General features: G+C 73.4%; 12 non-coding genes and 11 pseudogenes across 12 annotated transcripts; all 23 read right to left on the bottom strand.

Moving 5' to 3' along the window:
• Window positions 1-35: 35 nt before the first annotated feature.
• On the bottom strand, window positions 36-154 carry LOC133076465 (5S ribosomal RNA; annotated as a pseudogene).
• A 946-nt stretch (window positions 155-1,100) lies between these two features.
• On the bottom strand, window positions 1,101-1,219 carry LOC133104718 (5S ribosomal RNA). Its single transcript, XR_009703701.1, has one exon. It is a non-coding gene; the product is annotated as a 5S ribosomal RNA (ribosomal RNA).
• Window positions 1,220-2,137: 918 nt separating this feature from the next.
• On the bottom strand, window positions 2,138-2,256 carry LOC133080643 (5S ribosomal RNA). The gene has a single exon (XR_009698565.1). It is a non-coding gene; the product is annotated as a 5S ribosomal RNA (ribosomal RNA).
• A 910-nt stretch (window positions 2,257-3,166) lies between these two features.
• LOC133076458 (5S ribosomal RNA) lies at window positions 3,167-3,285 on the bottom strand (annotated as a pseudogene).
• Window positions 3,286-4,193: 908 nt separating this feature from the next.
• Window positions 4,194-4,312, bottom strand: LOC133076448 (5S ribosomal RNA; annotated as a pseudogene).
• A 946-nt stretch (window positions 4,313-5,258) lies between these two features.
• LOC133104713 (5S ribosomal RNA) lies at window positions 5,259-5,377 on the bottom strand. The gene has a single exon (XR_009703699.1). It is a non-coding gene; the product is annotated as a 5S ribosomal RNA (ribosomal RNA).
• Window positions 5,378-6,295: 918 nt separating this feature from the next.
• On the bottom strand, window positions 6,296-6,414 carry LOC133104449 (5S ribosomal RNA). The gene has a single exon (XR_009703580.1). It is a non-coding gene; the product is annotated as a 5S ribosomal RNA (ribosomal RNA).
• Window positions 6,415-7,323: 909 nt separating this feature from the next.
• LOC133076438 (5S ribosomal RNA) lies at window positions 7,324-7,442 on the bottom strand (annotated as a pseudogene).
• Window positions 7,443-8,350: 908 nt separating this feature from the next.
• LOC133076434 (5S ribosomal RNA) lies at window positions 8,351-8,469 on the bottom strand (annotated as a pseudogene).
• Window positions 8,470-9,415: 946 nt separating this feature from the next.
• Window positions 9,416-9,534, bottom strand: LOC133104708 (5S ribosomal RNA). The gene has a single exon (XR_009703698.1). It is a non-coding gene; the product is annotated as a 5S ribosomal RNA (ribosomal RNA).
• Window positions 9,535-10,452: 918 nt separating this feature from the next.
• Window positions 10,453-10,571, bottom strand: LOC133080639 (5S ribosomal RNA). The gene has a single exon (XR_009698564.1). It is a non-coding gene; the product is annotated as a 5S ribosomal RNA (ribosomal RNA).
• A 910-nt stretch (window positions 10,572-11,481) lies between these two features.
• On the bottom strand, window positions 11,482-11,600 carry LOC133076428 (5S ribosomal RNA; annotated as a pseudogene).
• A 908-nt stretch (window positions 11,601-12,508) lies between these two features.
• On the bottom strand, window positions 12,509-12,627 carry LOC133076425 (5S ribosomal RNA; annotated as a pseudogene).
• A 946-nt stretch (window positions 12,628-13,573) lies between these two features.
• Window positions 13,574-13,692, bottom strand: LOC133104705 (5S ribosomal RNA). The gene has a single exon (XR_009703696.1). It is a non-coding gene; the product is annotated as a 5S ribosomal RNA (ribosomal RNA).
• A 918-nt stretch (window positions 13,693-14,610) lies between these two features.
• Window positions 14,611-14,729, bottom strand: LOC133080636 (5S ribosomal RNA). Its single transcript, XR_009698562.1, has one exon. It is a non-coding gene; the product is annotated as a 5S ribosomal RNA (ribosomal RNA).
• Window positions 14,730-15,640: 911 nt separating this feature from the next.
• LOC133076418 (5S ribosomal RNA) lies at window positions 15,641-15,759 on the bottom strand (annotated as a pseudogene).
• Window positions 15,760-16,705: 946 nt separating this feature from the next.
• LOC133104700 (5S ribosomal RNA) lies at window positions 16,706-16,824 on the bottom strand. The gene has a single exon (XR_009703695.1). It is a non-coding gene; the product is annotated as a 5S ribosomal RNA (ribosomal RNA).
• Window positions 16,825-17,742: 918 nt separating this feature from the next.
• On the bottom strand, window positions 17,743-17,861 carry LOC133080634 (5S ribosomal RNA). The gene has a single exon (XR_009698561.1). It is a non-coding gene; the product is annotated as a 5S ribosomal RNA (ribosomal RNA).
• Window positions 17,862-18,771: 910 nt separating this feature from the next.
• On the bottom strand, window positions 18,772-18,890 carry LOC133076410 (5S ribosomal RNA; annotated as a pseudogene).
• A 946-nt stretch (window positions 18,891-19,836) lies between these two features.
• On the bottom strand, window positions 19,837-19,955 carry LOC133104304 (5S ribosomal RNA). Its single transcript, XR_009703524.1, has one exon. It is a non-coding gene; the product is annotated as a 5S ribosomal RNA (ribosomal RNA).
• Window positions 19,956-20,873: 918 nt separating this feature from the next.
• LOC133080627 (5S ribosomal RNA) lies at window positions 20,874-20,992 on the bottom strand. Its single transcript, XR_009698559.1, has one exon. It is a non-coding gene; the product is annotated as a 5S ribosomal RNA (ribosomal RNA).
• Window positions 20,993-21,902: 910 nt separating this feature from the next.
• On the bottom strand, window positions 21,903-22,021 carry LOC133076404 (5S ribosomal RNA; annotated as a pseudogene).
• Window positions 22,022-22,929: 908 nt separating this feature from the next.
• Window positions 22,930-23,048, bottom strand: LOC133076396 (5S ribosomal RNA; annotated as a pseudogene).
• Between the last annotated feature and the right edge of the window lie 9 nt (window positions 23,049-23,057).

Here is a 23,057-nt window from a genome sequence, read left to right as displayed (position 1 = left end):
GCCACTAAATGTCAAGGCGGAGCGGGAGGCAAAAAAGCCTACAGCACTCGGTATTCCCATGTGGTCTCCCATCCAGGTACGAAACAGGCCAGACCCTGATTAGCTTCCGAGATCAGACGAGGTGTGGTGCGTTCAGGGAGGTGTGGCCGTAGAATGCAGCGGGGGCCACGGTGTGCCTCTTGAGGCTTAGCTTCGCTGGTGCTGGCGACTTACCGCCAGCCCGGCAGCCAACCCTCTCCGGCGCGGCCCTGCCGTCCGCCCAGGCAAGCGACAGGAGGCCTCGAGGGCCCGGGGGTGGTGGAGTTGTGGGCGACTTCGCAGCTCAGGTCAGGCGGGACCCTCCAGGTCTGTAGGCGCTTGGCCCTCCGCCCCAGAGCCGCTCAACGCTCACAGGACTTGGCCCCGGAGGTTTAAGGGCCTGTGGCCCTCGGTCCCTTGTGCATTCCCCACCCTGTCAATCCACACAGTGCTAGGCGCAGCCCAGCCACGGCCTGGCCGGCCCGCCTGCCCAATGGCAGTTGGCCCGAAGCCACTGGGAGCCACCATTGAGCCGGCACGGCCCCTTAGACACAGCAACGCCACCCTTGCCCCCACGCCAACTGCCGAGCAAAGTTCCCGGCGCCTGGTGTCTAGCCAGCCCAGCGAACCGGTCCCAGCCCACGACCCCGCTCCCACTATCGGCCGTGGCGAAGTGGCAAAGGGTGGGCTTTTTCCGGAGGGAGCTGTGGAGAGACACACGGGCAGACAGGGGGCTGCGGCGCGGCTGGGCTCTGGTGGGGGCGGCCAAGTGCAGGTCGAGGGCTTCGTGGGCCGCACGGACGGCACCCCGGCCTGCGGCGGAGTCTGGGTCCGGGCCAGCCACCACGGGAGCGGCTGGGGTGGCGGCTGCCTTCCAGGGCCGCCTTCTGGCCGCCTGGCCGGCCAGGCCGGCGCGGAGCGCCCCCTCTGGCGCGCTGTGGTGGGAGGGGCCGGAGGAGGTGGGGCCTGCAGCGCTGCCCGGCGGGGGCGGGTGCGGGGGCAGAGGCAGCGGCCTCGGCCTCGGCCTCGGCCTCGGCCTAGGCCGCGGGCGACTAAAGGAGAAGGCGGAGCGGGAGGCAAAAAGCCTACAGCACCCGGTATTCCCAGGCGGTCTCCCATCCAAGTACTAACCAGTCCCGACCCTGCTTAGCTTCCGAGATCAGACGAGATCGGGCGCGTTCAGGGTGGTATGGCCGTAGACGTTAAGAGGGGCCCGCGGAGTGCCTCTTGAGGCCCAGCTTCGCTGGCGCTTGCGCCTCCCCGCCAGCCCGGCGGCCAGCCCGCCCCGGCAGGGCCCCGCCGCCCGCCCAGGCAGGGCAACGGCGGCCTCGGGTACCAGGGGGGTGGCGGAGGGTTCGGCGACCTCCCAGCCCAGGGCGGGCGGGACCCACCAAACCGTTCGGCGCTTGGCGCCCCGCCCCAGATCCCGCACGTCGCTCACAGGGACGTGGCCCCGGAGGCTTCAGGGCCCGGGGCCCGCGGTCCCTTGGGCCTCCCCTCTGCCCGCCCACGCGGCGCTAGGCGCAGCCCAGCCGCAGCCCGGGCCGGCCCTCCTGCCCGACGGCAGTCGGCCCTTAACCCACTGGGAGCCACCATTGAGTTGGCACGGCCCCTTAGCCCCAGCAAGGCCACCCTTGCCCCCACGCCACCCGCCGAGCACAGGACCCGGCGCCTTGTGGCCGGCCGGCCCGGAGCACCGGCCCCGGCCCCCGCCCCCGCTCCCGCCCCCGGCCGTGGCGAAACGGCGGAGGGGGGGCTTTTTCCGGAGGGAGCTGTGGAGAGACACACCGGCAGATAGGTGGCTGCGCCGGGGCTGGGCGCTGGTGGGGGCGGCCAGGTGCAGGTCAAGGGGCTCGCGGGCCGCACGGCCGGCACCCGGGCCTGAGGCGGAGTCTGGGTTCAGGCCAGCCACCCCGGGAGCGGCTGGGATGCGGCTGCCTTCCAGGGCCGCCTTCTGGCCGCCTGGCCGGCCAGGCAGGCGGAGAGCGCCCCCTCTGGCGCGCTGTGGTGGGAGGGGCCGGAGGAGGTGGGGCCTGCAGCGGTGCCCGGCGGGGGCGGGGGCGGGGGCGGGGGCGGAGGCGGCGGGCGACTAAAGGAGAAGGCGGAGCGGGAGGCAAAAAGCCTACAGCACCCGGTATTCCCAGGCGGTCTCCCATCCAAGTACTAACCAGGCCCGACCCTGCTTAGCTTCCGAGATCAGACGAGATCGGGCGCGTTCAGGGTGGTATGGCCGTAGACGCAGGAGGGGCCCGCGCGGTGCCTCTTGAGGCGCAGCTTCGCTGGCGCCTGCGCCTTACCGCCATGCCGGCGGCCAGCCCTCTCCGGCAGGGCCCTGCCGCCCGCCCAGGCAGGCGACAGGAGGCCTCGGGGACCCGGGGGTGGCGGAGTGGTGGGCCACCTCGCAGCCCAGGGCGGGCGGGACGCTCCAGGCCCGTCGGCGCTTGGCGCCCCGCCGCAGATCCCGCTCGACGCTCACAGGGACGCGGCCCCGGAGGCTTCAGGGCCCGGCGGCCGCGGTCCCTTGGGCATCCCCCCCTGCCCGCCCACGCGGAGTTAGGCGCAGCCCGGCCACGGCCGGGCCGGCCCTCCGGCCGGGCAGCAGCTGGCCCGAAGCCACTGGGAGCCACCATGGAGTGGGCACGGCCCCTTAGCCCCAGCAAGGCCCCCCCTTGCCCCCACGCCGCCCGCCGAGCACAGGACCCCGGCCCTGGTGGCCGGCAGGCCCGGAGAAGCGGCCCCGGCCCCCGCCCCCGCTCCCGCCCCCGGCCGTGGCGAAACGGCGGAGGGGGGGGCTTTTTCCGGAGGGAGCTGTGGAGAGACACACGGGCAGACAGGGGGCTGCGGCGCGGCTGGGCTCCGGTGGGGGCGGCCAAGTGCAGGTCGAGGGCCTCGCAGGCCGCACGGACGGCACCCCGGCCTGCGGCGGAGTCTGGGTCCGGGCCAGCCACCACGGGAGCGGCTGGGGTGGCGGCTGCCTTCCAGGGCCGCATTCTGGCCGCATGTCCAGCCAGCTCGGCGGGGAGCGATCCCTCCGGCGCGCTGTGTTGGGAGGGACGTGAGGAGGTGAGGCCTGCAGCGGTGCTCAGCGGGGGCGGAGGCGGCCTCGGCCGCGGGCCACTAAATGTCAAGGCGGAGCGGGAGGCAAAAAAGCCTACAGCACTCGGTATTCCCATGTGGTCTCCCATCCAGGTACGAAACAGGCCAGACCCTGATTAGCTTCCGAGATCAGACGAGGTGTGGTGCGTTCAGGGAGGTGTGGCCGTAGAATGCAGCGGGGGCCACGGTGTGCCTCTTGAGGCTTAGCTTCGCTGGTGCTGGCGACTTACCGCCAGCCCGGCAGCCAACCCTCTCCGGCGCGGCCCTGCCGTCCGCCCAGGCAAGCGACAGGAGGCCTCGAGGGCCCGGGGGTGGTGGAGTTGTGGGCGACTTCACAGCTCAGGTCAGGCGGGACCCTCCAGGCCTGTAGGCGCTTGGCCCTCCGCCCCAGAGCCGCTCAACGCTCACAGGACTTGGCCCCGGAGGCTTAAGGGCCTGTGGCCCTCGGTCCCTTGTGCATTCCCCACCCTGTCAATCCACACAGTGCTAGGCGCAGCCCAGCCACGGCCTGGCCGGCCCGCCTGCCCAACGGCAGTTGGCCCGAAGCCACTGGGAGCCACCATTGAGCCGGCACGGCCCCTTAGACACAGCAACGCCACCCTTGCCCCCACGCCAACTGCCGAGCAAAGTTCCCGGCGCCTGGTGTCTAGCCAGCCCAGCGAACCGGTCCCAGCCCACGACCCCGCTCCCACTATCGGCCGTGGCGAAGTGGCAAAGGGTGGGCTTTTTCCGGAGGGAGCTGTGGAGAGACACACGGGCAGACAGGGGGCTGCGGCGTGGCTGGGCTCTGGTGGGGGCGGCCAAGTGCAGGTCGAGGGCTTCGTGGGCCGCACGGACGGCACCCCGGCCTGCGGCGGAGTCTGGGTCCGGGCCAGCCACCACGGGAGCGGCTGGGGTGGCGGCTGCCTTCCAGGGCCGCCTTCTGGCCGCCTGGCCGGCCAGGCCGGCGCGGAGCGCCCCCTCTGGCGCGCTGTGGTGGGAGGGGCCGGAGGAGGTGGGGCCTGCAGCGCTGCCCGGCGGGGGCGGAGGCGGCCTCGGCCGCGGGCCACTAAATGTCAAGGCGGAGCGGGAGGCAAAAAAGCCTACAGCACTCGGTATTCCCATGTGGTCTCCCATCCAGGTACGAAACAGGCCAGACCCTGATTAGCTTCCGAGATCAGACGAGGTGTGGTGCGTTCAGGGAGGTGTGGCCGTAGAATGCAGCGGGGGCCACGGTGTGCCTCTTGAGGCTTAGCTTCGCTGGTGCTGGCGACTTACCGCCAGCCCGGCAGCCAACCCTCTCCGGCGCGGCCCTGCCGTCCGCCCAGGCAAGCGACAGGAGGCCTCGAGGGCCCGGGGGTGGTGGAGTTGTGGGCGACTTCGCAGCTCAGGTCAGGCGGGACCCTCCAGGTCTGTAGGCGCTTGGCCCTCCGCCCCAGAGCCGCTCAACGCTCACAGGACTTGGCCCCGGAGGTTTAAGGGCCTGTGGCCCTCGGTCCCTTGTGCATTCCCCACCCTGTCAATCCACACAGTGCTAGGCGCAGCCCAGCCACGGCCTGGCCGGCCCGCCTGCCCAATGGCAGTTGGCCCGAAGCCACTGGGAGCCACCATTGAGCCGGCACGGCCCCTTAGACACAGCAACGCCACCCTTGCCCCCACGCCAACTGCCGAGCAAAGTTCCCGGCGCCTGGTGTCTAGCCAGCCCAGCGAACCGGTCCCAGCCCACGACCCCGCTCCCACTATCGGCCGTGGCGAAGTGGCAAAGGGTGGGCTTTTTCCGGAGGGAGCTGTGGAGAGACACACGGGCAGACAGGGGGCTGCGGCGCGGCTGGGCTCTGGTGGGGGCGGCCAAGTGCAGGTCGAGGGCTTCGTGGGCCGCACGGACGGCACCCCGGCCTGCGGCGGAGTCTGGGTCCGGGCCAGCCACCACGGGAGCGGCTGGGGTGGCGGCTGCCTTCCAGGGCCGCCTTCTGGCCGCCTGGCCGGCCAGGCCGGCGCGGAGCGCCCCCTCTGGCGCGCTGTGGTGGGAGGGGCCGGAGGAGGTGGGGCCTGCAGCGCTGCCCGGCGGGGGCGGGTGCGGGGGCAGAGGCAGCGGCCTCGGCCTCGGCCTCGGCCTCGGCCTAGGCCGCGGGCGACTAAAGGAGAAGGCGGAGCGGGAGGCAAAAAGCCTACAGCACCCGGTATTCCCAGGCGGTCTCCCATCCAAGTACTAACCAGTCCCGACCCTGCTTAGCTTCCGAGATCAGACGAGATCGGGCGCGTTCAGGGTGGTATGGCCGTAGACGTTAAGAGGGGCCCGCGGAGTGCCTCTTGAGGCCCAGCTTCGCTGGCGCTTGCGCCTCCCCGCCAGCCCGGCGGCCAGCCCGCCCCGGCAGGGCCCCGCCGCCCGCCCAGGCAGGGCAACGGCAGCCTCGGGTACCAGGGGGGTGGCGGAGGGTTCGGCGACCTCCCAGCCCAGGGCGGGCGGGACCCACCAAACCGTTCGGCGCTTGGCGCCCCGCCCCAGATCCCGCACGTCGCTCACAGGGACGTGGCCCCGGAGGCTTCAGGGCCCGGGGCCCGCGGTCCCTTGGGCCTCCCCTCTGCCCGCCCACGCGGCGCTAGGCGCAGCCCAGCCGCAGCCCGGGCCGGCCCTCCTGCCCGACGGCAGTCGGCCCTTAACCCACTGGGAGCCACCATTGAGTCGGCACGGCCCCTTAGCCCCAGCAAGGCCACCCTTGCCCCCACGCCACCCGCCGAGCACAGGACCCGGCGCCTTGTGGCCGGCCGGCCCGGAGCACCGGCCCCGGCCCCCGCCCCCGCTCCCGCCCCCGGCCGTGGCGAAACGGCGGAGGGGGGGCTTTTTCCGGAGGGAGCTGTGGAGAGACACACCGGCAGATAGGTGGCTGCGCCGGGGCTGGGCGCTGGTGGGGGCGGCCAGGTGCAGGTCAAGGGGCTCGCGGGCCGCACGGCCGGCACCCGGGCCTGAGGCGGAGTCTGGGTTCAGGCCAGCCACCCCGGGAGCGGCTGGGATGCGGCTGCCTTCCAGGGCCGCCTTCTGGCCGCCTGGCCGGCCAGGCAGGCGGAGAGCGCCCCCTCTGGCGCGCTGTGGTGGGAGGGGCCGGAGGAGGTGGGGCCTGCAGCGGTGCCCGGCGGGGGCGGGGGCGGGGGCGGGGGCGGAGGCGGCGGGCGACTAAAGGAGAAGGCGGAGCGGGAGGCAAAAAGCCTACAGCACCCGGTATTCCCAGGCGGTCTCCCATCCAAGTACTAACCAGGCCCGACCCTGCTTAGCTTCCGAAATCAGACGAGATCGGGCGCGTTCAGGGTGGTATGGCCGTAGACGCAGGAGGGGCCCGCGCGGTGCCTCTTGAGGCGCAGCTTCGCTGGCGCCTGCGCCTTACCGCCATGCCGGCGGCCAGCCCTCTCCGGCAGGGCCCTGCCGCCCGCCCAGGCAGGCGACAGGAGGCCTCGGGGACCCGGGGGTGGCGGAGTGGTGGGCCACCTCGCAGCCCAGGGCGGGCGGGACGCTCCAGGCCCGTCGGCGCTTGGCGCCCCGCCGCAGATCCCGCTCGACGCTCACAGGGACGCGGCCCCGGAGGCTTCAGGGCCCGGCGGCCGCGGTCCCTTGGGCATCCCCCCCTGCCCGCCCACGCGGAGTTAGGCGCAGCCCGGCCACGGCCGGGCCGGCCCTCCGGCCGGGCAGCAGCTGGCCCGAAGCAACTGGGAGCCACCATGGAGTGGGCACGGCCCCTTAGCCCCAGCAAGGCCCCCCCTTTCCCCCACGCCGCCCGCCGAGCACAGGACCCTGGCCCTGGTGGCCGGCAGGCCCGGAGAAGCGGCCCCGGCCCCCGCCCCCGCTCCCGCCCCCGGCCGTGGCGAAACGGCGGAGGGGGGGCTTTTTCCGGAGGGAGCTGTGGAGAGACACACGGGCAGACAGGGGGCTGCGGCGCGGCTGGGCTCCGGTGGGGGCGGCCAAGTGCAGGTCGAGGGCCTCGCGGGCCGCACGGACGGCACCCCGGCCTGCGGCGGAGTCTGGGTCCGGGCCAGCCACCACGGGAGCGGCTGGGGTGGCGGCTGCCTTCCAGGGCCGCATTCTGGCCGCATGTCCAGCCAGCTCGGCGGGGAGCGATCCCTCCGGCGCGCTGTGTTGGGAGGGACGTGAGGAGGTGAGGCCTGCAGCGGTGCTCAGCGGGGGTGGAGGCGGCCTCGGCCGCGGGCCACTAAATGTCAAGGCGGAGCGGGAGGCAAAAAAGCCTACAGCACTCGGTATTCCCATGTGGTCTCCCATCCAGGTACGAAACAGGCCAGACCCTGATTAGCTTCCGAGATCAGACGAGGTGTGGTGCGTTCAGGGAGGTGTGGCCGTAGAATGCAGCGGGGGCCACGGTGTGCCTCTTGAGGCTTAGCTTCGCTGGTGCTGGCGACTTACCGCCAGCCCGGCAGCCAACCCTCTCCGGCGCGGCCCTGCCGTCCGCCCAGGCAAGCGACAGGAGGCCTCGAGGGCCCGGGGGTGGTGGAGTTGTGGGCGACTTCGCAGCTCAGGTCAGGCGGGACCCTCCAGGCCTGTAGGCGCTTGGCCCTCCGCCCCAGAGCCGCTCAACGCTCACAGGACTTGGCCCCGGAGGCTTAAGGGCCTGTGGCCCTCGGTCCCTTGTGCATTCCCCACCCTGTCAATCCACACAGTGCTAGGCGCAGCCCAGCCACGGCCTGGCCAGCCCGCCTGCCCAACGGCAGTTGGCCCGAAGCCACTGGGAGCCACCATTGAGCCGGCACGGCCCCTTAGACACAGCAACGCCACCCTTGCCCCCACGCCAACTGCCGAGCAAAGTTCCCGGCGCCTGGTGTCTAGCCAGCCCAGCGAACCGGTCCCAGCCCACGACCCCGCTCCCACTATCGGCCGTGGCGAAGTGGCAAAGGGTGGGCTTTTTCCGGAGGGAGCTGTGGAGAGACACACGGGCAGACAGGGGGCTGCGGCGCGGCTGGGCTCTGGTGGGGGCGGCCAAGTGCAGGTCGAGGGCTTCGTGGGCCGCACGGACGGCACCCCGGCCTGCGGCGGAGTCTGGGTCCGGGCCAGCCACCACGGGAGCGGCTGGGGTGGCGGCTGCCTTCCAGGGCCGCCTTCTGGCCGCCTGGCCGGCCAGGCCGGCGCGGAGCGCCCCCTCTGGCGCGCTGTGGTGGGAGGGGCCGGAGGAGGTGGGGCCTGCAGCGCTGCCCGGCGGGGGCGGAGGCGGCCTCGGCCGCGGGCCACTAAATGTCAAGGCGGAGCGGGAGGCAAAAAAGCCTACAGCACTCGGTATTCCCATGTGGTCTCCCATCCAGGTACGAAACAGGCCAGACCCTGATTAGCTTCCGAGATCAGACGAGGTGTGGTGCGTTCAGGGAGGTGTGGCCGTAGAATGCAGCGGGGGCCACGGTGTGCCTCTTGAGGCTTAGCTTCGCTGGTGCTGGCGACTTACCGCCAGCCCGGCAGCCAACCCTCTCCGGCGCGGCCCTGCCGTCCGCCCAGGCAAGCGACAGGAGGCCTCGAGGGCCCGGGGGTGGTGGAGTTGTGGGCGACTTCGCAGCTCAGGTCAGGCGGGACCCTCCAGGTCTGTAGGCGCTTGGCCCTCCGCCCCAGAGCCGCTCAACGCTCACAGGACTTGGCCCCGGAGGTTTAAGGGCCTGTGGCCCTCGGTCCCTTGTGCATTCCCCACCCTGTCAATCCACACAGTGCTAGGCGCAGCCCAGCCACGGCCTGGCCGGCCCGCCTGCCCAATGGCAGTTGGCCCGAAGCCACTGGGAGCCACCATTGAGCCGGCACGGCCCCTTAGACACAGCAACGCCACCCTTGCCCCCACGCCAACTGCCGAGCAAAGTTCCCGGCGCCTGGTGTCTAGCCAGCCCAGCGAACCGGTCCCAGCCCACGACCCCGCTCCCACTATCGGCCGTGGCGAAGTGGCAAAGGGTGGGCTTTTTCCGGAGGGAGCTGTGGAGAGACACACGGGCAGACAGGGGGCTGCGGCGCGGCTGGGCTCTGGTGGGGGCGGCCAAGTGCAGGTCGAGGGCTTCGTGGGCCGCACGGACGGCACCCCGGCCTGCGGCGGAGTCTGGGTCCGGGCCAGCCACCACGGGAGCGGCTGGGGTGGCGGCTGCCTTCCAGGGCCGCCTTCTGGCCGCCTGGCCGGCCAGGCCGGCGCGGAGCGCCCCCTCTGGCGCGCTGTGGTGGGAGGGGCCGGAGGAGGTGGGGCCTGCAGCGCTGCCCGGCGGGGGCGGGTGCGGGGGCAGAGGCAGCGGCCTCGGCCTCGGCCTCGGCCTCGGCCTAGGCCGCGGGCGACTAAAGGAGAAGGCGGAGCGGGAGGCAAAAAGCCTACAGCACCCGGTATTCCCAGGCGGTCTCCCATCCAAGTACTAACCAGTCCCGACCCTGCTTAGCTTCCGAGATCAGACGAGATCGGGCGCGTTCAGGGTGGTATGGCCGTAGACGTTAAGAGGGGCCCGCGGAGTGCCTCTTGAGGCCCAGCTTCGCTGGCGCTTGCGCCTCCCCGCCAGCCCGGCGGCCAGCCCGCCCCGGCAGGGCCCCGCCGCCCGCCCAGGCAGGGCAACGGCGGCCTCGGGTACCAGGGGGGTGGCGGAGGGTTCGGCGACCTCCCAGCCCAGGGCGGGCGGGACCCACCAAACCGTTCGGCGCTTGGCGCCCCGCCCCAGATCCCGCACGTCGCTCACAGGGACGTGGCCCCGGAGGCTTCAGGGCCCGGGGCCCGCGGTCCCTTGGGCCTCCCCTCTGCCCGCCCACGCGGCGCTAGGCGCAGCCCAGCCGCAGCCCGGGCCGGCCCTCCTGCCCGACGGCAGTCGGCCCTTAACCCACTGGGAGCCACCATTGAGTCGGCACGGCCCCTTAGCCCCAGCAAGGCCACCCTTGCCCCCACGCCACCCGCCGAGCACAGGACCCGGCGCCTTGTGGCCGGCCGGCCCGGAGCACCGGCCCCGGCCCCCGCCCCCGCTCCCGCCCCCGGCCGTGGCGAAACGGCGGAGGGGGGGCTTTTTCCGGAGGGAGCTGTGGAGAGACACACCGGCAGATAGGTGGCTGCGCCGGGGCTGGGCGCTGGTGGGGGCGGCCAGGTGCAGGTCAAGGGGCTCGCGGGCCGCACGGCCGGCACCCGGGCCTGAGGCGGAGTCTGGGTTCAGGCCAGCCACCCCGGGAGCGGCTGGGATGCGGCTGCCTTCCAGGGCCGCCTTCTGGCCGCCTGGCCGGCCAGGCAGGCGGAGAGCGCCCCCTCTGGCGCGCTGTGGTGGGAGGGGCCGGAGGAGGTGGGGCCTGCAGCGGTGCCCGGCGGGGGCGGGGGCGGGGGCGGGGGCGGAGGCGGCGGGCGACTAAAGGAGAAGGCGGAGCGGGAGGCAAAAAGCCTACAGCACCCGGTATTCCCAGGCGGTCTCCCATCCAAGTACTAACCAGGCCCGACCCTGCTTAGCTTCCGAGATCAGACGAGATCGGGCGCGTTCAGGGTGGTATGGCCGTAGACGCAGGAGGGGCCCGCGCGGTGCCTCTTGAGGCGCAGCTTCGCTGGCGCCTGCGCCTTACCGCCATGCCGGCGGCCAGCCCTCTCCGGCAGGGCCCTGCCGCCCGCCCAGGCAGGCGACAGGAGGCCTCGGGGACCCGGGGGTGGCGGAGTGGTGGGCCACCTCGCAGCCCAGGGCGGGCGGGACGCTCCAGGCCCGTCGGCGCTTGGCGCCCCGCCGCAGATCCCGCTCGACGCTCACAGGGACGCGGCCCCGGAGGCTTCAGGGCCCGGCGGCCGCGGTCCCTTGGGCATCCCCCCCTGCCCGCCCACGCGGAGTTAGGCGCAGCCCGGCCACGGCCGGGCCGGCCCTCCGGCCGGGCAGCAGCTGGCCCGAAGCCACTGGGAGCCACCATGGAGTGGGCACGGCCCCTTAGCCCCAGCAAGGCCCCCCCTTGCCCCCACGCCGCCCGCCGAGCACAGGACCCCGGCCCTGGTGGCTGGCAGGCCCGGAGAAGCGGCCCCGGCCCCCGCCCCCGCTCCCGCCCCCGGCCGTGGCGAAACGGCGGAGGGGGGGGCTTTTTCCGGAGGGAGCTGTGGAGAGACACACGGGCAGACAGGGGGCTGCGGCGCGGCTGGGCTCCGGTGGGGGCGGCCAAGTGCAGGTCGAGGGCCTCGCGGGCCGCACGGTCGGCACCCCGGCCTGCGGCGGAGTCTGGGTCCGGGCCAGCCACCACGGGAGCGGCTGGGGTGGCGGCTGCCTTCCAGGGCCGCCTTCTGGCCGCCTGGCCGGCCAGGCCGGCGCGGAGCGCCCCCTCTGGCGCGCTGTGGTGGGAGGGGCCGGAGGAGGTGGGGCCTGCAGCGCTGCCCGGCGGGGGCGGAGGCGGCCTCGGCCGCGGGCCACTAAATGTCAAGGCGGAGCGGGAGGCAAAAAAGCCTACAGCACTCGGTATTCCCATGTGGTCTCCCATCCAGGTACGAAACAGGCCAGACCCTGATTAGCTTCCGAGATCAGACGAGGTGTGGTGCGTTCAGGGAGGTGTGGCCGTAGAATGCAGCGGGGGCCACGGTGTGCCTCTTGAGGCTTAGCTTCGCTGGTGCTGGCGACTTACCGCCAGCCCGGCAGCCAACCCTCTCCGGCGCGGCCCTGCCGTCCGCCCAGGCAAGCGACAGGAGGCCTCGAGGGCCCGGGGGTGGTGGAGTTGTGGGCGACTTCGCAGCTCAGGTCAGGCGGGACCCTCCGGGCCTGTAGGCGCTTGGCCCTCCGCCCCAGAGCCGCTCAACGCTCACAGGACTTGGCCCCGGAGGCTTAAGGGCCTGTGGCCCTCGGTCCCTTGTGCATTCCCCACCCTGTCAATCCACACAGTGCTAGGCGCAGCCCAGCCACGGCCTGGCCGGCCCGCCTGCCCAACGGCAGTTGGCCCGAAGCCACTGGGAGCCACCATTGAGCCGGCACGGCCCCTTAGACACAGCAACGCCACCCTTGCCCCCACGCCAACTGCCGAGCAAAGTTCCCGGCGCCTGGTGTCTAGCCAGCCCAGCGAACCGGTCCCAGCCCACGACCCCGCTCCCACTATCGGCCGTGGCGAAGTGGCAAAGGGTGGGCTTTTTCCGGAGGGAGCTGTGGAGAGACACACGGGCAGACAGGGGGCTGCGGCGCGGCTGGGCTCTGGTGGGGGCGGCCAAGTGCAGGTCGAGGGCTTCGTGGGCCGCACGGACGGCACCCCGGCCTGCGGCGGAGTCTGGGTCCGGGCCAGCCACCACGGGAGCGGCTGGGGTGGCGGCTGCCTTCCAGGGCCGCCTTCTGGCCGCCTGGCCGGCCAGGCCGGCGCGGAGCGCCCCCTCTGGCGCGCTGTGGTGGGAGGGGCCGGAGGAGGTGGGGCCTGCAGCGCTGCCCGGCGGGGGCGGAGGCGGCCTCGGCCGCGGGCCACTAAATGTCAAGGCGGAGCGGGAGGCAAAAAAGCCTACAGCACTCGGTATTCCCATGTGGTCTCCCATCCAGGTACGAAACAGGCCAGACCCTGATTAGCTTCCGAGATCAGACGAGGTGTGGTGCGTTCAGGGAGGTGTGGCCGTAGAATGCAGCGGGGGCCACGGTGTGCCTCTTGAGGCTTAGCTTCGCTGGTGCTGGCGACTTACCGCCAGCCCGGCAGCCAACCCTCTCCGGCGCGGCCCTGCCGTCCGCCCAGGCAAGCGACAGGAGGCCTCGAGGGCCCGGGGGTGGTGGAGTTGTGGGCGACTTCGCAGCTCAGGTCAGGCGGGACCCTCCAGGTCTGTAGGCGCTTGGCCCTCCGCCCCAGAGCCGCTCAACGCTCACAGGACTTGGCCCCGGAGGTTTAAGGGCCTGTGGCCCTCGGTCCCTTGTGCATTCCCCACCCTGTCAATCCACACAGTGCTAGGCGCAGCCCAGCCACGGCCTGGCCGGCCCGCCTGCCCAATGGCAGTTGGCCCGAAGCCACTGGGAGCCACCATTGAGCCGGCACGGCCCCTTAGACACAGCAACGCCACCCTTGCCCCCACGCCAACTGCCGAGCAAAGTTCCCGGCGCCTGGTGTCTAGCCAGCCCAGCGAACCGGTCCCAGCCCACGACCCCGCTCCCACTATCGGCCGTGGCGAAGTGGCAAAGGGTGGGCTTTTTCCGGAGGGAGCTGTGGAGAGACACACGGGCAGACAGGGGGCTGCGGCGCGGCTGGGCTCTGGTGGGGGCGGCCAAGTGCAGGTCGAGGGCTTCGTGGGCCGCACGGACGGCACCCCGGCCTGCGGCGGAGTCTGGGTCCGGGCCAGCCACCACGGGAGCGGCTGGGGTGGCGGCTGCCTTCCAGGGCCGCCTTCTGGCCGCCTGGCCGGCCAGGCCGGCGCGGAGCGCCCCCTCTGGCGCGCTGTGGTGGGAGGGGCCGGAGGAGGTGGGGCCTGCAGCGCTGCCCGGCGGGGGCGGGTGCGGGGGCAGAGGCAGCGGCCTCGGCCTCGGCCTCGGCCTCGGCCTAGGCCGCGGGCGACTAAAGGAGAAGGCGGAGCGGGAGGCAAAAAGCCTACAGCACCCGGTATTCCCAGGCGGTCTCCCATCCAAGTACTAACCAGTCCCGACCCTGCTTAGCTTCCGAGATCAGACGAGATCGGGCGCGTTCAGGGTGGTATGGCCGTAGACGTTAAGAGGGGCCCGCGGAGTGCCTCTTGAGGCCCAGCTTCGCTGGCGCTTGCGCCTCCCCGCCAGCCCGGCGGCCAGCCCGCCCCGGCAGGGCCCCGCCGCCCGCCCAGGCAGGGCAACGGCGGCCTCGGGTACCAGGGGGGTGGCGGAGGGTTCGGCGACCTCCCAGCCCAGGGCGGGCGGGACCCACCAAACCGTTCGGCGCTTGGCGCCCCGCCCCAGATCCCGCACGTCGCTCACAGGGACGTGGCCCCGGAGGCTTCAGGGCCCGGGGCCCGCGGTCCCTTGGGCCTCCCCTCTGCCCGCCCACGCGGCGCTAGGCGCAGCCCAGCCGCAGCCCGGGCCGGCCCTCCTGCCCGACGGCAGTCGGCCCTTAACCCACTGGGAGCCACCATTGAGTCGGCACGGCCCCTTAGCCCCAGCAAGGCCACCCTTGCCCCCACGCCACCCGCCGAGCACAGGACCCGGCGCCTTGTGGCCGGCCGGCCCGGAGCACCGGCCCCGGCCCCCGCCCCCGCTCCCGCCCCCGGCCGTGGCGAAACGGCGGAGGGGGGGCTTTTTCCGGAGGGAGCTGTGGAGAGACACACCGGCAGATAGGTGGCTGCGCCGGGGCTGGGCGCTGGTGGGGGCGGCCAGGTGCAGGTCAAGGGGCTCGCGGGCCGCACGGCCGGCACCCGGGCCTGAGGCGGAGTCTGGGTTCAGGCCAGCCACCCCGGGAGCGGCTGGGATGCGGCTGCCTTCCAGGGCCGCCTTCTGGCCGCCTGGCCGGCCAGGCAGGCGGAGAGCGCCCCCTCTGGCGCGCTGTGGTGGGAGGGGCCGGAGGAGGTGGGGCCTGCAGCGGTGCCCGGCGGGGGCGGGGGCGGGGGCGGGGGCGGAGGCGGCGGGCGACTAAAGGAGAAGGCGGAGCGGGAGGCAAAAAGCCTACAGCACCCGGTATTCCCAGGCGGTCTCCCATCCAAGTACTAACCAGGCCCGACCCTGCTTAGCTTCCGAGATCAGACGAGATCGGGCGCGTTCAGGGTGGTATGGCCGTAGACGCAGGAGGGGCCCGCGCGGTGCCTCTTGAGGCGCAGCTTCGCTGGCGCCTGCGCCTTACCGCCATGCCGGCGGCCAGCCCTCTCCGGCAGGGCCCTGCCGCCCGCCCAGGCAGGCGACAGGAGGCCTCGGGGACCCGGGGGTGGCGGAGTGGTGGGCCACCTCGCAGCCCAGGGCGGGCGGGACGCTCCAGGCCCGTCGGCGCTTGGCGCCCCGCCGCAGATCCCGCTCGACGCTCACAGGGACGCGGCCCCGGAGGCTTCAGGGCCCGGCGGCCGCGGTCCCTTGGGCATCCCCCCCTGCCCGCCCACGCGGAGTTAGGCGCAGCCCGGCCACGGCCGGGCCGGCCCTCCGGCCGGGCAGCAGCTGGCCCGAAGCCACTGGGAGCCACCATGGAGTGGGCACGGCCCCTTAGCCCCAGCAAGGCCCCCCCTTGCCCCCACGCCGCCCGCCGAGCACAGGACCCCGGCCCTGGTGGCCGGCAGGCCCGGAGAAGCGGCCCCGGCCCCCGCCCCCGCTCCCGCCCCCGGCCGTGGCGAAACGGCGGAGGGGGGGGCTTTTTCCGGAGGGAGCTGTGGAGAGACACACGGGCAGACAGGGGGCTGCGGCGCGGCTGGGCTCCGGTGGGGGCGGCCAAGTGCAGGTCGAGGGCCTCGCGGGCCGCACGGACGGCACCCCCGGCCTGCGGCGGAGTCTGGGTCCGGGCCAGCCACCACGGGAGCGGCTGGGGTGGCGGCTGCCTTCCAGGGCCGCCTTCTGGCCGCCTGGCCGGCCAGGCCGGCGCGGAGCGCCCCCTCTGGCGCGCTGTGGTGGGAGGGGCCGGAGGAGGTGGGGCCTGCAGCGCTGCCCGGCGGGGGCGGAGGCGGCCTCGGCCGCGGGCCACTAAATGTCAAGGCGGAGCGGGAGGCAAAAAAGCCTACAGCACTCGGTATTCCCATGTGGTCTCCCATCCAGGTACGAAACAGGCCAGACCCTGATTAGCTTCCGAGATCAGACGAGGTGTGGTGCGTTCAGGGAGGTGTGGCCGTAGAATGCAGCGGGGGCCACGGTGTGCCTCTTGAGGCTTAGCTTCGCTGGTGCTGGCGACTTACCGCCAGCCCGGCAGCCAACCCTCTCCGGCGCGGCCCTGCCGTCCGCCCAGGCAAGCGACAGGAGGCCTCGAGGGCCCGGGGGTGGTGGAGTTGTGGGCGACTTCGCAGCTCAGGTCAGGCGGGACCCTCCAGGTCTGTAGGCGCTTGGCCCTCCGCCCCAGAGCCGCTCAACGCTCACAGGACTTGGCCCCGGAGGTTTAAGGGCCTGTGGCCCTCGGTCCCTTGTGCATTCCCCACACTGTCAATCCACACAGTGCTAGGCGCAGCCCAGCCACGGCCTGGCCGGCCCGCCTGCCCAATGGCAGTTGGCCCGAAGCCACTGGGAGCCACCATTGAGCCGGCACGGCCCCTTAGACACAGCAACGCCACCCTTGCCCCCACGCCAACTGCCGAGCAAAGTTCCCGGCGCCTGGTGTCTAGCCAGCCCAGCGAACCGGTCCCAGCCCACGACCCCGCTCCCACTATCGGCCGTGGCGAAGTGGCAAAGGGTGGGCTTTTTCCGGAGGGAGCTGTGGAGAGACACACGGGCAGACAGGGGGCTGCGGCGCGGCTGGGCTCTGGTGGGGGCGGCCAAGTGCAGGTCGAGGGCTTCGTGGGCCGCACGGACGGCACCCCGGCCTGCGGCGGAGTCTGGGTCCGGGCCAGCCACCACGGGAGCGGCTGGGGTGGCGGCTGCCTTCCAGGGCCGCCTTCTGGCCGCCTGGCCGGCCAGGCCGGCGCGGAGCGCCCCCTCTGGCGCGCTGTGGTGGGAGGGGCCGGAGGAGGTGGGGCCTGCAGCGCTGCCCGGCGGGGGCGGGTGCGGGGGCAGAGGCAGCGGCCTCGGCCTCGGCCTCGGCCTCGGCCTAGGCCGCGGGCGACTAAAGGAGAAGGCGGAGCGGGAGGCAAAAAGCCTACAGCACCCGGTATTCCCAGGCGGTCTCCCATCCAAGTACTAACCAGTCCCGACCCTGCTTAGCTTCCGAGATCAGACGAGATCGGGCGCGTTCAGGGTGGTATGGCCGTAGACGTTAAGAGGGGCCCGCGGAGTGCCTCTTGAGGCCCAGCTTCGCTGGCGCTTGCGCCTCCCCGCCAGCCCGGCGGCCAGCCCGCCCCGGCAGGGCCCCGCCGCCCGCCCAGGCAGGGCAACGGCGGCCTCGGGTACCAGGGGGGTGGCGGAGGGTTCGGCGACCTCCCAGCCCAGGGCGGGCGGGACCCACCAAACCGTTCGGCGCTTGGCGCCCCGCCCCAGATCCCGCACGTCGCTCACAGGGACGTGGCCCCGGAGGCTTCAGGGCCCGGGGCCCGCGGTCCCTTGGGCCTCCCCTCTGCCCGCCCACGCGGCGCTAGGCGCAGCCCAGCCGCAGCCCGGGCCGGCCCTCCTGCCCGACGGCAGTCGGCCCTTAACCCACTGGGAGCCACCATTGAGTCGGCACGGCCCCTTAGCCCCAGCAAGGCCACCCTTGCCCCCACGCCACCCGCCGAGCACAGGACCCGGCGCCTTGTGGCCGGCCGGCCCGGAGCACCGGCCCCGGCCCCCGCCCCCGCTCCCGCCCCCGGCCGTGGCGAAACGGCGGAGGGGGGGCTTTTTCCGGAGGGAGCTGTGGAGAGACACACCGGCAGATAGGTGGCTGCGCCGGGGCTGGGCGCTGGTGGGGGCGGCCAGGTGCAGGTCAAGGGGCTCGCGGGCCGCACGGCCGGCACCCGGGCCTGAGGCGGAGTCTGGGTTCAGGCCAGCCACCCCGGGAGCGGCTGGGATGCGGCTGCCTTCCAGGGCCGCCTTCTGGCCGCCTGGCCGGCCAGGCAGGCGGAGAGCGCCCCCTCTGGCGCGCTGTGGTGGGAGGGGCCGGAGGAGGTGGGGCCTGCAGCGGTGCCCGGCGGGGGCGGGGGCGGGGGCGGGGGCGGAGGCGGCGGGCGACTAAAGGAGAAGGCGGAGCGGGAGGCAAAAAGCCTACAGCACCCGGTATTCCCAGGCGGTCTCCCATCCAAGTACTAACCAGGCCCGACCCTGCTTAGCTTCCGAGATCAGACGAGATCGGGCGCGTTCAGGGTGGTATGGCCGTAGACGCAGGAGGGGCCCGCGCGGTGCCTCTTGAGGCGCAGCTTCGCTGGCGCCTGCGCCTTACCGCCATGCCGGCGGCCAGCCCTCTCCGGCAGGGCCCTGCCGCCCGCCCAGGCAGGCGACAGGAGGCCTCGGGGACCCGGGGGTGGCGGAGTGGTGGGCCACCTCGCAGCCCAGGGCGGGCGGGACGCTCCAGGCCCGTCGGCGCTTGGCGCCCCGCCGCAGATCCCGCTCGACGCTCACAGGGACGCGGCCCCGGAGGCTTCAGGGCCCGGCGGCCGCGGTCCCTTGGGCATCCCCCCCTGCCCGCCCACGCGGAGTTAGGCGCAGCCCGGCCACGGCCGGGCCGGCCCTCCGGCCGGGCAGCAGCTGGCCCGAAGCCACTGGGAGCCACCATGGAGTGGGCACGGCCCCTTAGCCCCAGCAAGGCCCCCCCTTGCCCCCACGCCGCCCGCCGAGCACAGGACCCCGGCCCTGGTGGCCGGCAGGCCCGGAGAAGCGGCCCCGGCCCCCGCCCCCGCTCCCGCCCCCGGCCGTGGCGAAACGGCGGAGGGGGGGGCTTTTTCCGGAGGGAGCTGTGGAGAGACACACGGGCAGACAGGGGGCTGCGGCGCGGCTGGGCTCCGGTGGGGGCGGCCAAGTGCAGGTCGAGGGCCTCGCGGGCCGCACGGACGGCACCCCGGCCTGCGGCGGAGTCTGGGTCCGGGCCAGCCACCACGGGAGCGGCTGGGGTGGCGGCTGCCTTCCAGGGCCGCCTTCTGGCCGCCTGGCCGGCCAGGCCGGCGCGGAGCGCCCCCTCTGGCGCGCTGTGGTGGGAGGGGCCGGAGGAGGTGGGGCCTGCAGCGCTGCCCGGCGGGGGCGGAGGCGGCCTCGGCCGCGGGCCACTAAATGTCAAGGCGGAGCGGGAGGCAAAAAAGCCTACAGCACTCGGTATTCCCATGTGGTCTCCCATCCAGGTACGAAACAGGCCAGACCCTGATTAGCTTCCGAGATCAGACGAGGTGTGGTGCGTTCAGGGAGGTGTGGCCGTAGAATGCAGCGGGGGCCACGGTGTGCCTCTTGAGGCTTAGCTTCGCTGGTGCTGGCGACTTACCGCCAGCCCGGCAGCCAACCCTCTCCGGCGCGGCCCTGCCGTCCGCCCAGGCAAGCGACAGGAGGCCTCGAGGGCCCGGGGGTGGTGGAGTTGTGGGCGACTTCGCAGCTCAGGTCAGGCGGGACCCTCCAGGTCTGTAGGCGCTTGGCCCTCCGCCCCAGAGCCGCTCAACGCTCACAGGACTTGGCCCCGGAGGTTTAAGGGCCTGTGGCCCTCGGTCCCTTGTGCATTCCCCACACTGTCAATCCACACAGTGCTAGGCGCAGCCCAGCCACGGCCTGGCCGGCCCGCCTGCCCAATGGCAGTTGGCCCGAAGCCACTGGGAGCCACCATTGAGCCGGCACGGCCCCTTAGACACAGCAACGCCACCCTTGCCCCCACGCCAACTGCCGAGCAAAGTTCCCGGCGCCTGGTGTCTAGCCAGCCCAGCGAACCGGTCCCAGCCCACGACCCCGCTCCCACTATCGGCCGTGGCGAAGTGGCAAAGGGTGGGCTTTTTCCGGAGGGAGCTGTGGAGAGACACACGGGCAGACAGGGGGCTGCGGCGCGGCTGGGCTCTGGTGGGGGCGGCCAAGTGCAGGTCGAGGGCTTCGTGGGCCGCACGGACGGCACCCCGGCCTGCGGCGGAGTCTGGGTCCGGGCCAGCCACCACGGGAGCGGCTGGGGTGGCGGCTGCCTTCCAGGGCCGCCTTCTGGCCGCCTGGCCGGCCAGGCCGGCGCGGAGCGCCCCCTCTGGCGCGCTGTGGTGGGAGGGGCCGGAGGAGGTGGGGCCTGCAGCGCTGCCCGGCGGGGGCGGGTGCGGGGGCGGAGGCAGCGGCCTCGGCCTCGGCCTCGGCCTCGGCCTAGGCCGCGGGCGACTAAAGGAGAAGGCGGAGCGGGAGGCAAAAAGCCTACAGCACCCGGTATTCCCAGGCGGTCTCCCATCCAAGTACTAACCAGGCCCGACCCTGCTTAGCTTCCGAGATCAGACGAGTTCGGGCGCGTTCAGGGTGGTATGGCCGTAGACGTTAAGAGGGGCCCGCGGAGTGCCTCTTGAGGCCCAGCTTCGCTGGCGCTTGTGCCTCCCCGCCAGCCCGGCGGCCAGCCCGCCCCGGCAGGGCCCCGCCGCCCGCCCAGGCAGGGCAACGGCGGCCTCGGGTACCAGGGGGGTGGTGGAGGGTTCGGCGACCTCCCAGCCCAGGGCGGGCGGGACCCACCAAACCGTTCGGCACTTGGCGCCCCGCCCCAGATCCCGCACGTCGCTCACAGGGACGTGGCCCCGGAGGCTTCAAGGCCCGGGGCCCGCGGTCCCTTGGGCCTCCCCTCTGCCCGCCCACGCGGCGCTAGGCGCAGCCCAGCCGCAGCCCGGGCCGGCCCTCCTGCCCGACGGCAGTCGGCCCTTAACCCACTGGGAGCCACCATTGAGTCGGCACGGCCCCTTAGCCCCAGCAAGGCCACCCTTGCCCCCACGCCACCCGCCGAGCACAGGACCCGGCGCCTTGTGGCCGGCCGGCCCGGAGCACCGGCCCCGGCCCCCGCCCCCGCTCCCGCCCCCGGCCGTGGCGAAACGGCGGAGGGGGGGCTTTTTCCGGAGGGAGCTGTGGAGAGACACACCGGCAGATAGGTGGCTGCGCCGGGGCTGGGCGCTGGTGGGGGCGGCCAGGTGCAGGTCAAGGGGCTCGCGGGCCGCACGGCCGGCACCCGGGCCTGAGGCGGAGTCTGGGTTCAGGCCAGCCACCCCGGGAGCGGCTGGGATGCGGCTGCCTTCCAGGGCCGCCTTCTGGCCGCCTGGCCGGCCAGGCAGGCGGAGAGCGCCCCCTCTGGCGCGCTGTGGTGGGAGGGGCCGGAGGAGGTGGGGCCTGCAGCGGTGCCCGGCGGGGGCGGGGGCGGGGGCGGGGGCGGAGGCGGCGGGCGACTAAAGGAGAAGGCGGAGCGGGAGGCAAAAAGCCTACAGCACCCGGTATTCCCAGGCGGTCTCCCATCCAAGTACTAACCAGGCCCGACCCTGCTTAGCTTCCGAGATCAGACGAGATCGGGCGCGTTCAGGGTGGTATGGCCGTAGACGCAGGAGGGGCCCGCGCGGTGCCTCTTGAGGCGCAGCTTCGCTGGCGCCTGCGCCTTACCGCCATGCCGGCGGCCAGCCCTCTCCGGCAGGGCCCTGCCGCCCGCCCAGGCAGGCGACAGGAGGCCTCGGGGACCCGGGGGTGGCGGAGTGGTGGGCCACCTCGCAGCCCAGGGCGGGCGGGACGCTCCAGGCCCGTCGGCGCTTGGCGCCCCGCCGCAGATCCCGCTCGACGCTCACAGGGACGCGGCCCCGGAGGCTTCAGGGCCCGGCGGCCGCGGTCCCTTGGGCATCCCCCCCTGCCCGCCCACGCGGAGTTAGGCGCAGCCCGGCCACGGCCGGGCCGGCCCTCCGGCCGGGCAGCAGCTGGCCCGAAGCCACTGGGAGCCACCATGGAGTGGGCACGGCCCCTTAGCCCCAGCAAGGCCCCCCCTTGCCCCCACGCCGCCCGCCGAGCACAGGACCCCGGCCCTGGTGGCCGGCAGGCCCGGAGAAGCGGCCCCGGCCCCCGCCCCCGCTCCCGCCCCCGGCCGTGGCGAAACGGCGGAGGGGGGGGCTTTTTCCGGAGGGAGCTGTGGAGAGACACACGGGCAGACAGGGGGCTGCGGCGCGGCTGGGCTCCGGTGGGGGCGGCCAAGTGCAGGTCGAGGGCCTCGCAGGCCGCACGGACGGCACCCCGGCCTGCGGCGGAGTCTGGGTCCGGGCCAGCCACCACGGGAGCGGCTGGGGTGGCGGCTGCCTTCCAGGGCCGCATTCTGGCCGCATGTCCAGCCAGCTCGGCGGGGAGCGATCCCTCCGGCGCGCTGTGTTGGGAGGGACGTGAGGAGGTGAGGCCTGCAGCGGTGCTCAGCGGGGGCGGAGGCGGCCTCGGCCGCGGGCCACTAAATGTCAAGGCGGAGCGGGAGGCAAAAAAGCCTACAGCACTCGGTATTCCCATGTGGTCTCCCATCCAGGTACGAAACAGGCCAGACCCTGATTAGCTTCCGAGATCAGACGAGGTGTGGTGCGTTCAGGGAGGTGTGGCCGTAGAATGCAGCGGGGGCCACGGTGTGCCTCTTGAGGCTTAGCTTCGCTGGTGCTGGCGACTTACCGCCAGCCCGGCAGCCAACCCTCTCCGGCGCGGCCCTGCCGTCCGCCCAGGCAAGCGACAGGAGGCCTCGAGGGCCCGGGGGTGGTGGAGTTGTGGGCGACTTCACAGCTCAGGTCAGGCGGGACCCTCCAGGCCTGTAGGCGCTTGGCCCTCCGCCCCAGAGCCGCTCAACGCTCACAGGACTTGGCCCCGGAGGCTTAAGGGCCTGTGGCCCTCGGTCCCTTGTGCATTCCCCACCCTGTCAATCCACACAGTGCTAGGCGCAGCCCAGCCACGGCCTGGCCGGCCCGCCTGCCCAACGGCAGTTGGCCCGAAGCCACTGGGAGCCACCATTGAGCCGGCACGGCCCCTTAGACACAGCAACGCCACCCTTGCCCCCACGCCAACTGCCGAGCAAAGTTCCCGGCGCCTGGTGTCTAGCCAGCCCAGCGAACCGGTCCCAGCCCACGACCCCGCTCCCACTATCGGCCGTGGCGAAGTGGCAAAGGGTGGGCTTTTTCCGGAGGGAGCTGTGGAGAGACACACGGGCAGACAGGGGGCTGCGGCGTGGCTGGGCTCTGGTGGGGGCGGCCAAGTGCAGGTCGAGGGCTTCGTGGGCCGCACGGACGGCACCCCGGCCTGCGGCGGAGTCTGGGTCCGGGCCAGCCACCACGGGAGCGGCTGGGGTGGCGGCTGCCTTCCAGGGCCGCCTTCTGGCCGCCTGGCCGGCCAGGCCGGCGCGGAGCGCCCCCTCTGGCGCGCTGTGGTGGGAGGGGCCGGAGGAGGTGGGGCCTGCAGCGCTGCCCGGCGGGGGCGGAGGCGGCCTCGGCCGCGGGCCACTAAATGTCAAGGCGGAGCGGGAGGCAAAAAAGCCTACAGCACTCGGTATTCCCATGTGGTCTCCCATCCAGGTACGAAACAGGCCAGACCCTGATTAGCTTCCGAGATCAGACGAGGTGTGGTGCGTTCAGGGAGGTGTGGCCGTAGAATGCAGCGGG

This window comes from Eubalaena glacialis, chromosome 1 (assembly GCF_028564815.1).
Source record: "Eubalaena glacialis isolate mEubGla1 chromosome 1, mEubGla1.1.hap2.+ XY, whole genome shotgun sequence".
Lineage (NCBI taxonomy): Eukaryota > Metazoa > Chordata > Mammalia > Artiodactyla > Balaenidae > Eubalaena > Eubalaena glacialis.
This window is presented reverse-complemented; position numbering and strand designations above follow the sequence as displayed.